The sequence below is a fragment of the Sminthopsis crassicaudata genome, chromosome 1 (genome assembly GCF_048593235.1).
Source record: "Sminthopsis crassicaudata isolate SCR6 chromosome 1, ASM4859323v1, whole genome shotgun sequence".
In the NCBI taxonomy this organism is placed as follows: Eukaryota; Metazoa; Chordata; class Mammalia; order Dasyuromorphia; family Dasyuridae; genus Sminthopsis; species Sminthopsis crassicaudata.
Window position 1 is genome coordinate 17,188,782 of NC_133617.1, and position 12,650 is coordinate 17,201,431.

A 12,650-nucleotide genomic window follows, 5' to 3' on the forward strand; every position below is an offset into this window, starting at 1 on the left:
ACATACTGATTTCCTGGTTCATTACGGCCCCTAAGTCTTTTCAGAAATAATCCATTTCCCCCATACAATACACACACACACAGACACACACACACACACTATTGTTTACACGTTTCTACTCTCCTCTTCAGGTGATTTGGTATACTAGAGTTAGAATGCAAGCTCACCAAGAGAAAGGCCTCCTTTGTCTTTTTGCCTCCAGTACCTAGTTCGGTGCCTGATACAGTGCCTAATAAAAGCTTATTCCAAGTCATAGTATAGACCACCATAGTTCTGAAGAAATGTTGAACAGGCTGATTTCAGAAAAGCCTGGAAAGACTTACATGAACTGATGCTGAGTGAAGCAAGCAGAACCAAGAGAACACTGTACACAACAACAGCAAGACCCTGTGATAATCAATTAAGAGAGACTTGATTCTTTTCTACCATTCGGTGATTCCAATAAACTTTGGATGGAAAATGCCAACTCATCCAAAGGGAGAACTACGAAGACTGAATGTGATTCAAAGCATATTATTTTCATATTTTTCTTGTCTTTTTTATGTTTTTCCCTTTTATTCTAATTTTTTTTCTCGACAAAGACACATAAAATATGTTTAAAATGAATGTAGTACACTATTTCAAAGTCTGATTCTTTTTGTACAGCAAAATAATTGTATGGACATGTATACATACTTAACTTATGCTTTAACATATTTAATATGTATTGGTCAACCTGCCATCTCGAGGAGGGGGTGGGGGAAGGAGAGGACACATTGGAACAAAAGGGTTTGAAATTGTCAATGCTGAAAATTTACCCCTGCATATATCTTGTAAATAAAACGCTATAATAAAAAATAAATTTAAAAAAATTTAAATGAATGTATACATGTAACATAGATAGGTGTTTGCATATAAATATACATAATTCACTGGTTGATTCATTGATAGAACTGTTCTTATTTAGTTGTGTCCAACTCTAACCCCATTTGGATTTTTTTTGGCAAATATACTGGAGAGTTATTTGCCATTTCTTTCTCCAGTTCATTTTACAGATGAGGAAACTGAGGCAAACAGAGTGAAGAAACTTACCCAGGATCACTTAGATAGGAAGTGTCTTAGACTACATTTGAACTCAGGTTTTCCTGAATCCAAGCCCAGTACTTTATTCACTGTGCTACCTAGCTGCCTTGGTAGGGCTGTGTTTAAGTCTTGCTGTCTTGGGGCGTTGAAAGAAAGAAAGAAAGAAAGAAAGAAAGAAAGAAAGAAAGAAAGAAAGAAAGAAAGAAAGAAAGAAAGAAAGAAAGAAAGAAAGAAAGAAAGAAAGAAAGAAAGAAAGAAAGAAAGAAAGAAAGAAAGAAAGAAAGAAAGAAAGAAAGAAAGAAAGAAAGAAAGGAAGGAAGGAAGGAAGGAAGGAAGGAAGGAAGGAAGGAAGGAAGGAAGGAAGGAAGGAAGGAAGGAAGGAAGGAAGGAAGGAAGGAAGGAAGGAAGACAGTGAAGGAAGGAAGGAAGGAAGGAAGGGAGAGAGGGAGAGAGGGAGGGAAAGAGGGAGGGAGGAAGAAAAAATTAATTAATAAGCTTTCCATCCAGGACTTCATTCAAGATATGGATAAAAAATGTTGAACAGAGCCAAGCGCAGATCCTTGGAGCACTTGACTTGAGACCACCTCCCACACAAACTGACATTAATCCATTAATCACTATTCTTTGAGTAGAATTGTTCAGCCATTTATGAATCCACCAAACAAGACAATAATTCACTTTACACCTCTCTATTTGATCTATAAAGGGATAATGGGAGAATGTCAAATAGCAAATCAATATCAACCATGTAATGGTATCTATATATAATCACAGAATTTACAGCTAAAAGAGAATATAGTGATCACCTACTCTAACCTCCTCACTTTACAGATGAATTACAGCATTTCTCCAGGGAAACTTACTAACAAGAAAAATGAAGGTCTACCGTTCTCTCTTCAAGCAAATATGAAGAGTAGGAAAATTTTACAATGACCTGCCTCGAGTGTGAGGGTTGTATTTCTGCTGTAACCAACTGAGTGCTATCTGTGCTTAAAGCATAAGAAGGTAAGAAGCCCAAAAAAAGAAGGAATGATGTCAACTCTCCATAATAAAAAAAATAAGAATTAAGAGAGAATAAGATTACTTAAAAAGGGGGAAAAGAAGAGGTATCAATGTTGACATGAAGAAAAAAGATCTGAAGAAAAAGGGGGATCCTGACCTGTTTCTGGAGGGTAAAAGAATACTCATTAAAGATAAAGAGATGAAGGATTACTGAATACCTGGACCTAAGAAATAAATGTCTCTTTTTTAAGAGGAGGGAGCTGAATGCACTGAAGAGGAAGCATCTGTTTGTTTTCCAAGGGAAGTGACACATATTCATAAGTACTACCAGATGAATAACCATCCAGTATGTGTCAGAGTGGAGAATCTTTAACCTGCCTTTCAGCTATAATAATTGTATTTTTGTTTGGTCACTTCAGTTATGATTGACTCTCTGTGACTCCATTTGGAGTTTTCTTGGCAAAAATTACTGGAATGATTTGCCATTTTCTTCTCCAGTTAATTTTACAGATGAGAAAATTAAAGCAAACATGGGTAAAAGTGACTTGTCCAAGGTCACATAGCTACTAAGTGTTTAAGGTAAGATTTGAACTCAGGTCTAGGTCCAGTCATTGAGCCACCTAGCTCAATGTCTTTCTAATATTCTATAATAATAAATATTCTAATATTCTATGATTGACCCCAAAGACTCAACAGTGTATGAATGAGGTAGGAAGAAAGGGCCTTTGAATGATTTTTCTGATCTCATTCCCAGCCAGGCACCTTGGACCCCAAAGAAGAGGAGCACCTCCAATTCTTGAACACCCTTAATGATGGGAAACTCATTACCTCAACAAGGCAACCCATTCCATTGATAGAACAGTTCCATTGGGAGGAAATTCTTCCTTAGTTCCATAATGCTAAGGGATTATGGTCATCATCACGTAACTTACAGCATTACAACTTTTTCCTACTTTTTAATAGTTGCAAAGATGAAATTAGTCAGGGGGTGCGTGGAGAAAATTACTTAATCTCTCCAGTCTTCGGTGACATATGTAAAATAAGAGGTTCCCTCCAGATTCACTCCAGGAAGCCTCGAAGGTCCCTCCCAGTTCTAGATCTATGATTCTATGACTCAGGTGATCTCCAGCAAATCACAGTCTCCTTGTCCTCATCTATAAATAAAGGAGTTGGACTCAGTCTCCCCCTGAGGTCCCTTTCAATGGCAGATCTGTGATCTTAGAATTAGAAGCATCTATTAAACACTCAACACTGTACCAGGTTACAAAAAATAAGAATTCCTGCCCTCAGTGGGCTTCCATTTTAACGACAACTGTCACTTATGTAGCGATTTCTGCTTTGTGAATCCTTCCTCATTTGTTCTTCACAAGAGTTCTAGAGTATAAATATTCATATTTCAACTTTACACATGGGGAAATTTAGACCCTCCCCCCCCAGTGACTTGTCCAAGCCACAAATACAGCAGGAGCAAGGGTAGTTATTTGAAGCCACGGGTTCCAATTCCACATTCAACGTTATTTTTCCCACATCACACGGAGCGATCCATATAGTTGTTGAGCAGAGACTAGACGTGGTCACTAAGTAAGTTATTTTTTTTTGATAGACTCTTTGTGTCTCCATTTGGGTTTTTTCTTGGCAAAGATACTATAGTGGTTTGTCATTTCCTCTTCCAGCTCAATTTACAGATGTGGAAACTGAGGCAAACGGGCTTAATTGACTTGCCTAGAGTCACATAACTAACCTGGACTTGAATTCTAGTCTCCAAATCCAGAGCTGGTCACCCTATCCAACCTGCCATTAGCTGATGGAGTGATGGAGATGAATTAAAACATAGTTCTCCCAGTTCCAAAAGGATCATTGCTGTCACTCCTGGGCAGACCATTTTTCTCTGGTCCCCTTTTTTAGGCCTATCCTCCCAAACTTACTGCCCTGAATATATATTCTTTTTTTTTTTTTCCTGAGGCTGGAGTTAAGTGACTTGTCCAGGGTCACACAGCTAGGAAGTGTTAAGTGTCTGAGACCAGATTTGAACTCGGGTCCTTCTGAATTCAAGGCTGGTGCTCTATCCACTGCGCCACCTAGCTGCCCCCTGAATGTATATTCATAATCTGAAAAAACTTTGGTCTTTTTTGGAGTGCTAATCTTTCCTTGACCCTTACTATTTCCCTTCTTGCAGCCTGGAACCCCTTTTCCTGAGCTCTTTCTTCCCAGAAACCCCTTGTATTTGGATCTTCTATATCTAAAACTTCCTTGGTTTTTGCCTGTCTTCAGGCTATAAAAATGAACCTTACTATAGTACTTTAAGGTTTGTGAAGCACTTTATAAATATTTCCTCATTTTATCCTCAAAATAGCCACGATAGGTAGATGCTATTATGGTCACTATTATACAGATAAGGAAACCTAGGCAGAAAAGGTGAAAGTGGTTGCCTAGTGCTTGTCACACAGCTAGTATGTGTCTGAAGTAGGTTTTGAAGTTAGGTCTTCCTGAATTCAGCCACCCTTTACTTTTAATAATCAATTAATAAATATTTATTAAGCACCTACTATGTATCAGGCCCTGTGCTAAGCACTGGAGATAGAAAACAGGCAAAATAAAGTCCCTGCACTGAAGGAACTTACAGTTTAATGGAGGAGACAACAGGAAAACAAATAGATACAAAGCAATCGCTCCACACGATCAATAAGAAATAACAGGGAAAGCACTCAAGTTAAAAGGGGTTAAGGAAGCTACTTATGGAAAGTGGGGCTTTAGTTGGGACTTGAAGGGAGGTCAGTCATCAGCGGGAAGGAGGGAGAACATTTCCCCGGACAGGAGAGAGCCGGAGAAAATTCCTGGAGCTGAGAGATGGAAAATCTTGTCTGTGGAACGGGCAGGAGGCCGGAATCACTGGGGAGGGAGGTGTAAGAAAACTGAAAAGGTAGGTTATGAAGAGTTTAGAAACAAACAACATTTGTATCTGCAACTGGAGGTAATAAGGAACCACTGGAGTTTCCTGAGGAAGGGCAGAAGGGGCAGGAGATTGGATCTATGTTTTAGGAAAACCACTTTAGTGGCTGAAAAGAGAGTGGATCAGAGTGGCAGGCAGATCCCCCCCCCCCCCCCCCCCCGCCCTTCCCCAGAAACTATTGTAGAAATCACAGAGATAGGAGTGCGCAGTGGGAGGCTGGGCGTGGGTGGATGACAGAGTCAAAGGAGAGAAGGCACATTTTCAATAAGTGATACAGAGATGAGATTGACAGGCTTTGGACCCAGGGGGTGAGAAATAGTGAGGAGCTCCAGCTGAGTCCTAAGTAGTGAGCCTGAGAGATGGGGAAATGGAGGTGCCTTCAATAGTCATAGAGAGGTTCAGGGGAAAATAAGGAATTCTGTTTTAGACAGCTTGAGTTTCTAAGGTCTCCTGGACATCTAGCTCAAGATGTCTGAAAGGCAGTTGGAAATGCAGTATGGGAGGTTAAGGCAGGAGAGGTAGACAGGACAATCATCAGCATGGGGATAGTCATTAAATCTCTGGGAGCTGAGGAGAGCACCAAGGGAATTAGCATAGAGGGAGAAGAAAAGAGGACTCGGGACAGAGCCTTGAAGGACATCAATGGTTAGAGGAAGGATCCAGCAAAGGAGACAGAGGGATCTGTCAGAGAGGGAGAAGAGAAGAGGGCCCAGGATGGAGCCTTGAAGGACATCGATGGTTAGAGGAAGGATCCAGCAAAGGCGACAGAGAGGGATCTGTCAGAGAGGGAGAAGAGAAGAGTACTGAAAACCTAGAGAGGAGAAAGTATCAGAGGGAAGAGGAATCAACATGCAAATGCTATAGAGAGGTCAAGGACAATGGGGATTGTTAGCAATGTTTGCAGAACACTATACATATATCTCATTTGATCCTCACAACTCTCTTGAGAAGTGTTATTATCTCCATTTTACAGATGAGGAATTTAAGGCAGACAGAAGTGACACAGTTGTCAGTTATGGATCTATAGAGTAGAATCCAAGTCTTCAGGATTCAAAGACCTTCCCAGGCTCAGCAAGCTGAGATGAGAGGGGAGGGCACTCTGGACAGAGGCACAGCATGAGCAAAGGCATGGAGGCAGGAGAGATGAAAGCACCCCTCTACCCCTAACTCTTACTGCTTCCTCTTCATTAGATCAGTCTTTTTCTCCAGCTTTCCCCTCAAGCCATGCTTTTTACACAGTGGTCAGAATGCATTGGCTACAGCTGCAAGGCTATTAGTGGGGTAAGTGATACAATATCGATCTATCCCAGCATACTCTATTCCTTGCAACCAAGTGGAGGGAATATTAATAGAGAGCTCTGAACAACAGGCCAACAGCCTCTGCTCTTCCGGACCTAAGACGTAATGATGTGTCCTGCTTTATTAGTTTGATGATGAGATCATGTTTCATCATTTTTTTTTTGACCAGACACTGGGCATCTTTGATGTCCAAATGTGATTGAGAGAAAGCCCGGCTAATAAAGAGGAAATGAAAAATAAGGCAGAATTGGGGGCTTGGCCCATTAGAGACTAAAGTTAGCTTTAATTTTCCTGAGCCACAAAGCGAAGATGATAGATGGTCAGACACACACACACGCGCACACACACACACACACACACACACACACACACACACACACACACGCGCGCGCGTGCACGCGCACACACACAAATTCACACAGTTTTTGAATGCTGATTCACTGAAAGTCTTCTTGTAAAATAAGATCAGACCCTTGGAGTGCTGCTTCCACCCTCTCCCACAAATCTCTCTGTCCCAGTTCTTTCCTTCAGTAGATGGAGCCCAAGGGATGTCTCTACCAGAGTATAGAGCCCAGGGATATCCATGATGGGGCCAAAAGCCATCGTCACAGGTTGGGACCCCCACTGAGAAGTGGGATTCCTGCAGATGTCCCCAGTGAGGTGGGGGTGAGGTAAGGATGTTCCCCAAAGGGCAAGGGATTGGAGTTGCACCCAGTGAAATGTTAAATGCATGGCCATCTCTGAGAAATGAGGGCCATAATATTAGTCCTCTTGTAGGCAGGAAGGGGGAATGGAACCAACATTTATCAGGTACATTTATCCGTGCCAGGCACTGTACTAAATGTTTTACAAATAGCTTATTTGATCCTCACAACAACCCTGGGTATGCTGTTATGATCCCAAATTGAGGAAACTGAGGCAGAGAGAAGTGGTAAGAGTTACACAGGCTGTCATTGTCATTTGACCTCAAATCTTCTGATTCCAATTGAATGGCTGTCCATCAATCGGAGAATGGCTGAATAAATGATGGCATATGCATGTTATAGAATATTATTGTTCTGTAAGAAATAATCAGCAGGATGATTTCAGAAAGGCCTGGAGAGATTGACATGAACTGATGCTGAGGGAAATGAGCAGAACCAGGAGATCATCATACATGGCAACAACAAGACTATATGACGATCACTTCTGATGGGTGTGGCTCTCCAACAATGAGATGATTCGCACCAATTCCAATTGTTCAGTGATGAAGAGAATCAACTATGCCCAGAGAAAGAACTGTGGGAACTGTGTGGTTCACAACTCTCTCTGTTGTTGTTTGCTTCCATTTTGTTTTCTCTCTCCATTTTTTTTCCTTCTTGATCTGATTTTTCTTGGGCAGCAAGATAATGGTATAAATATGTACACATATATTGGTTTTAACTTCTATTTTAATGCATTTAACATGTATTGGACCGCCTGCCATCTAGGGAAGGGGATGGGGGAAGGAGGGGTTAATTTGGAACAGAAGGCTTTGCAAGGGTCAGTGTTGAAAATTTACACATAAATATGTTTTGTAAATAAAAAAAACTTTAATAAAAATAAAATCTTCTGACTCCAGACTAGCTCAGAACCCTAGTTACTGAACTCCTGAAGTGCTAGTTAGTCCATTGCCTCAAAATGTTTATCTAGGAGATGGTTCAAAATAACACAATTATTTTGACTTTGAAGGGAAACTGAGGTCAAAGTCCAAGGGACAAGCTGCGGTAGAGTGAGGGGTGGAATGTTGAGGGAGGGGATGAAGCAGTCCTTTCCTGGACAGGGGCTGATTAGGCCTTTTCTCCCATTGCCAGTAAAATGCCTTCACTGCTACCCCACCCCTCTTTTCACTACCACTCTGAGGCACTGCCCATTCACCAGTGCCATCCAAGTCTCCAATCCTGCTGCCAAAGTACAAAGACCGACTAGGAAGCAGGTCTCAGTATGCTTGTCTTGATCTATGGCTTCCCGGGGAAAGCTTTGCCTGGAAACAGCATAAAACATTAATTAAAACTCATTTACAGGGGTTCATAGTCCTTCCTAAAGGAAAATGGGGGAAAGGAATCTGGAGCCGTAGGTGGAAGCTTCAAAGGGGCCACTTGGTCTGAATGTTAAGGAAGACTTTCTGATGACAGGGAGCTGTCCTGCAGCGGGGGTGCTGCCTGGGAAAGGTTGTGAGCTCCTCTATCCTGAAAGGCATCAAGCAGAGACTGGATGACCTCTTAGTGGGGCCATAGGATTCCCCTCTGGGTCTATCTCGAGATCCAACACACAAATAGATCATGGGTTCATTTGGGGGAAAGGGAGAGAGCAGTAACATAGAAGGGAATCTAGAGAGATTTCCTAGAAAAAGCTAGGTTCTGATCCTTTAAGGAAGTCAGAGGTACTTGCAGGGAGAGTATTCCAGGCATGGAAAAGGTAACGATATAGAAAAATAGAAACAAATAACCTCTTTCAGATCTTGCTAGCCATGTAATCTTAGAATTTAACCTTTCTGTAACTGGAAACTGGGTGGCTGCCCATCAGTGGGAGAATGGCTGAATAAGTTATGGTATATGAATGTAATGGAATTATTGTTCTGTAAGAAACGATCAGCACAGGGGCAGCAGTGGATAGAGCACCAGCCCTGAGGTCAGGAGGACCTGAGTTCAAATCTGATTTTAGACACTTAACACTTCCTAGTTATATGACCCTGGGCAAGTCACTTAACCCCAAATGCCTCAGCTAGAAAGAAAGAAAGAAAGAAAGAAAGAAAGAAAGAAAGAAAGAAAGAAAGAAAGAAAGAAAGAAAGAAAGAAAGAAAGAAAGAAAGAAAGAAAGAAAGAAAGAAAGAAAGAAAGAAAGAAAGAAAGAAAGAAAGAAAGAAAGAAAGAAAGAAAGAAAGAAAGAAAGAAAGAAAGAAAGAAAGGAAGGAAGGAAGGAAGGAAGGAAGGAAGGAAGGAAGGAAGGAAGGAAGGAAGGAAGGAAGGAAGGAAGGAAGGAAGGAAGGAAGGAAGGAAGGAGGGAAGGAGGGAAGGAGGGAGGGAAGGAAGGAAGGAAGGAAGGAAGGAAGAAGAAAGGAAGAAAGGAAGGAAGAAAGGAAGAATTTCAGAAAGGCCAAAAGAGACTTACATGAACTGATGCTGAGGGAAGTGAGAAGAACTAGGAGATCACTGTACACAGCAACAAGAAGATTACAAAATAATTAATTCTGATGGATGTGGCTTTTTTCAACAAGATGATTCAAACCATTTCCAATGATCTTGTGTTGAAGAGAGCCATCTACACCGAGAGAAAGACTGTAGGAACTGAGTGTGGATCACAATATAGCATTTTCACTCTTTTTGATATTTGATTGCTTTTTTTCTTTCTCATTTTTTTTTCCTTTTTGATCTGATTTTTCTTGGGCAGCACAATAATTTTGGAAATATGCACATGTTTAACATATATTGAATTACTTGCCAATTGGGGAGGGGATGGGGAAAGGGGCAAAATTTGGAACACAAGGTTTTGCAAGGGTCATTGTTGAAAAATTATCCATGCCTATGTTTTGAAAATAAAAAGCTTTAAATACATACATATGTGTGTATGTGTGTATAAAGAATGTAAGCTTTCTGTGCTACAATAAAATGAGGGGGATTGAGTTGAATCACTCTAAAGTCTGATCCTGGAGGGCAGCTAGGTGGTGCAGTGGACAGAGCACCAGCCTTGAATTCAGGAGGACCAGAGTTCAAATCTGGTCTCAGACACTTAACACTTCCTAGCTGTGTGACCCTGGGCAAGTCACTTAACCCCAGCCTCAGAGAAAAGCAAAACAAAACAACAACCACAAAAAAACAAACAATAAATATCTGATCCTGAACCTTAATTCTTTAACGCTAATATCTTCTCTCCATTGATTATCTTCAATTTATTTATCTGTATTGTGTATACACAATTGTTTCTATGTGATTTTCTCCATTAGATCATAAGCTCCTTGAGGACAGGGATTGTCTTTTGCTTCTCTTTGCAAGCCCAGAATTTAGCACAGGGCCTGACACTTAGGAGATGCCTAATTATTGCTTGTGACTTCACTTTACCCTAAGTGGAGGCAGGAATCCAGAGAAAGTTAGTCAGAATGGATTCTAAACCAAAATATATATGGACCTCATGAAAGATTCAGACTGGACCGGATGGCACAGGGGTGATATCTGAGTCTTTGAGGTCCAAGTGAAGCATTTTTCCTACTGATGGGAATATCTGAAGGCCAGACTAATGGAAGATGAATTATTATTATTATTTACAAAATTAGTCATAATGGCATTCATCAAGTATCTACTAGATGCTGGGCACTGTGCTCTTTATTCAATTATTTCAGTTATATGTTCTGCATTTTGTGACTCCATTTGGGGGTTTTCTTGGCAAAGATACTGGAGTGGTTTGCCATTTCCTTCTCTGGCTCATTTTACAGATGGAGAAATTGAGGCAGACAGAGGTTAACACAGTTGGTCACACAACTGGTGAGTGTCTGAAATCAGACTTGATTTAACATCTTCTAAATCCCAGCCCAATGCTCTAACCACTGATAACCCTAGCTATTTTTAGATTTTTGTCTGGACCTAGAGTACCAGAAATGCTTGGTGGGAAGGGGGAGAATGCCCAATAAAAATGAGGTTGTCCTTGAATTAAAGTATCTTAGAATTAGAAGAGACTTTAGAGAGGGAGGGTGATACAGTGGAAGGAGCCCTGTTGTTGGAACTAGAGGGCCTGGATTCAAATCCTAACTCTTCTACTGAGTATCTTATGTGACCTGGAGAAAGTTAATTCTTCTTTCTGGAGAGGGATGTCATCTAGATCATGAAGCAGTGACTAGATGGCTGTCTAGTTCTCTAGTGTCCCAACTTTAGGGCCATGATCCCTTCACCCACTTTCCACTGAGGCACTTTACAAATCTAATGAAAATCTCAGCTCTATATCTTTTTTTAAATAGCTTTTTATTTTTAAAACCTATGCATGGATAATTTGACAACACTGACCCTTGCCTAGTCTTATGGTCCAAATTTTTTCTTCCTTTCCCCCACTCCCTCCCTTAGATGGCAAGCAATCTAATCTATGCTATACATACTAAAATATATGTTAAATCCTATATGTATATCTATAATATTATATTATATATAATTAATATTATATATTAATATCAATTAAGTAATTATTATTTAATTATATATTAATATTTTATATATATATATATATATTTTTTTTTTTTTTTTGCTGCACAAAAAAAAAAATCAGATCAAAAAAAGAAAGTAAATGAGTAGGAAAACAAAAAGCAATCAGATCGAAATCTTCATTAACTTCTAAAGGAAGTTCCCTTGGGGTAGGGCAGTCATCTTGGGTGCTTCCCCTCTCTAGGACCCCAGTTGTTCTTAAAGGAAATGTCCCAAGTTACTTTGGATTCTGCTTCCGTCCTTGTCGTTTCTTAAGACACAACAGTGTTCCATTTTATTCAGAACTCATCATCGTTCATCCTGATTAGACATATTCGTTACAAGGGTTTTTTTTCTTCTTGAGGTGGTGGTGGTAGGAGCGGGGATGATGTGTGAGAGCGAAAAAAAGTTTGTTAATTGAAAAAATTAATTAAAAAAACTCAAGTAAAAAAAATGAAATGTCATTGCACATTATGGCCCGTTCTTCTCCTAACCTTATCTGCCAGCTTTGCTGGGCCTAAAGGACCATGCCAAAAGCAAGAGGTAGGTTTTTTTTTTTTCTTCAGGAAATTGAATTGAAATTAAATCAATAACTCGAAAAAGGTGCCAGAGTCATGGGATCTGGCTTGAAACTACAGTTCTTTGTTATGGACAGAGGCTTGGCTTGCTGCAGCCCTGCCTGATCTCCTTTTCTGTATGTCCAACTGGCTATCAGGGAATGGATGCACTGGGGACCCTGGGTGGGAAGCTTCTGAGAGGGGCTGGCCAGGTGAGGAAACAGCCCTGCTCAAATCTGACCCAATCTTTTTATTTTTTTTTTAAGAATTTTTTTTTATTAATTTCATAATTATAATTTTTTTGAAAGTACACATGCATAGGTAATTTTTTTTCAACATTATCCCTTGCACTCCCTTCTGTTCCGAATTTTTCCCCTCCTTCCTTCTACCCCCTCCCCTAGATGGCAGGCATTCCCATACATATTAAATATCTTATAGTATATCCTAGGTACAGTATATATGTGCAGAACCAAATTTTGTTGTTGTTGTTGTTGAAAAGGAAGAATTGTATTCGGAAGCTAAAAATAATCTGGGAAGAAAAACAAAAAACAAACAAACAAAAAAAAATGCTCACAGTTTACACTCATTTCCCAGTGT